Below are 2,551 nucleotides of genomic sequence, written 5' to 3'. Positions count from 1 at the left end.
GAAGTATTCAAGGTCTGCATAAGGAAATATTGGCTATTTGCTTCCACCCCAACCCTGCAAGCACATCAGCCAGAGCCAGGTATGGGTCCTGGTACGGCTAGAAGGCAGATTAACTTTTTTTCTAAAAAAAAAAAAAAAAAAAAAATAAATCACGTCAGGGTACAGAGGGGAACTGGTTTGGAAAATAGCTTTAGAATAAAGTTGTTCACAACCTGGCATTTAGAGTTTCCCAACCTAACTGCTAGTTGGCAGCCATGCACCCCAAATCAAAGTTGTCAATTGACTAGCCCCACTGATGCACAGAGATTCCCCGCTAGTTTTCCTGAGAAATTGTTTAGTATATAAATGAACAATCAAGGATCACTAGATATTTAAAGAAATTTGCATAATGAAGAGAAAGATCAACACAGAACAAAATAACACTAGAGGAAGTATTTAGAGATCAAAAGGAGTAAAGTAAAACAAATAAAGCAATTTTACTTGGTATCTTCAGAGAGATTTAATAAGATATGACAGCATAAAGCAAGAAGTTGGTTTTATAAAAAGAATGAATTGATCTACTATAGTCTTAAATAAGGGGGAAAATAGGTACCAGGTATACAGCACACACACACACACACCCGCCCCATCTTTGCCACTCCCTGTGAATCCATACTGTAAGGAAAAATTAAGGAATCAATATGAAATAACTCCCAACATTATAAGTAAGTATACTTCAACATAAGTAATGATTATAGAGAAAGTTTGGAAGGTAAGAGTTGAAGAAATCCTCCAGATCATAAAATTGAAAGAAAAAGAGAAAACCTAAAATGGGTCGTCCCTGGAGGAGGAGAGAGAATAGTATGAGAATAATATTTTGTGTGATATTAGAATTGTTTGGTTTTATTAATGTTAAACTTATTTATTGGTTTTCAAATTTTGGAGTTAACCTACAAGGAAATTAGAAATTGGAAAGTAGAAATTTTAAACACAAGGAGGGCAAAATCAAGATGGTCGTAATTATGACCTTGCCCTCTGTTTTCCTTCTATACAGCTATGGTAGTCTGAGGCTGTAGCAGGAGTCCCAGCTCTGGTGTGTGTGGTTTCTTCACTTTGTCTGTCTTTCTTTCACCATCTCTCTGTCTGACCATCTCTCTTTTCCTTGCTGCCTTCCTCTTTCCTCAGATTCTTTTATTCAAGTGGCAGTGAGACACAAAGATTTTGTCCCTTTTGAGAAAGGCTAGAGTTGTTGGCCTTGACTAGCTATGTTCTGATGTAGGGACATGTGGATTGTGAGTGGCAGTCCAGTAGAGGGCATGGAGGTTTGAATTCTGGCTGACTTTCTGGTTGACCTCTTTTTTAAAAAATTTATTCTAATTAGTTATACATGACCGTAGAATGAATTTTGACACATTGTACACAAATGGAGCATAACTTCTCATTCCTCTGAGAGTCACACCAGTAGACTGATCATATATGTACATAGGGTAATAATGTCTGTCTCATTCTACCACCCTTCCCATCCTCATGGCCCCACCACTCCCCTCACTCCTCTCTGCACAATCCAAAATTCCTTCATCCTTCCCTACCTCACCCCCCACTATGGATCAGCATCCGATTATCAGAGAAAACATTCAGCTTTTGATTTTTTGGAATTGGCTTATTTCACTTTGCTGGGAGCCATTAGCCAAGTAGGTATGACAATTTCCTTGCCAGTGTACCCCATGTTGCAGTGACATTGAATGTAGGTGACCTTGCTCAAGGACCAAGGCGGATTAGGGTGTTCCCGGTTTAAGATAATCGTGTTTAGGGCGTTCCCAGTTTAGGTTCCAGGTTTAAGGTTTAAGATTATTCCTGCTGGGAATAGGGCGTATCCTGCTGCCTGAGTTCCCCTTGAGTTCTCACGGGATTCAGAGTATATTTTGGGAGACAGAAACCCAGTGGAGGTGGATTTGGGCAGAGAACGTGGATTTCCCCAGAACGTGTTTGTATATGGCTGGTGTGAGTTCGGGAATAAAGAGTTGCTGTTTGAATCTACAAACTGTGTGGTGGCTCGTGATTTTGTGCCCAGCCAGACTGCGGCATCACTTAGCATGATATTCTCTAGTTCTATTCATTTACCTGAAAATGCCATCATCTTATTCTTCTTTGAGGCTGAGTAATAATATTTCATTGTGTATAATACCACATTTTCTTTATCTATTCATTTGTTGATGGGCATCTAGGTTGATTCCATAGTTTAGCTATTGTGATTTCAACTGTTCTAAACATTGATGTGGCTCTATTACTGTAGTATGGTGCTTTTAAGTCCTCTGGGTATAAACTGAGGCATAGGAGAGCTGGGTCAAATAGTGGTTCCATTCCCAGTTTTCTGAAGAATGTCCATACTGCTTTTCAGAATGGGTGCACCAATTTCCAGTCTCACCAGCAATGTATGAATAAACCTTGTTCCCCACATCCTCACCAACACTTACTGCTTGTATTCTTGATAATTTTGATTCTGACTGGAGTGAAACGAAATCTTAGAGAGTAGTTTTGATTTGTATTTCTCTAATTGGTACACACGATGAAA

This window comes from Marmota marmota, unplaced genomic scaffold (assembly GCF_001458135.2).
Source record: "Marmota marmota marmota unplaced genomic scaffold, marMar, whole genome shotgun sequence".
NCBI classification, from domain to species: domain Eukaryota; kingdom Metazoa; phylum Chordata; class Mammalia; order Rodentia; family Sciuridae; genus Marmota; species Marmota marmota.
The sequence above is the reverse complement of the archived record's forward strand: the minus strand, read 5'-3'. Positions refer to the sequence as shown.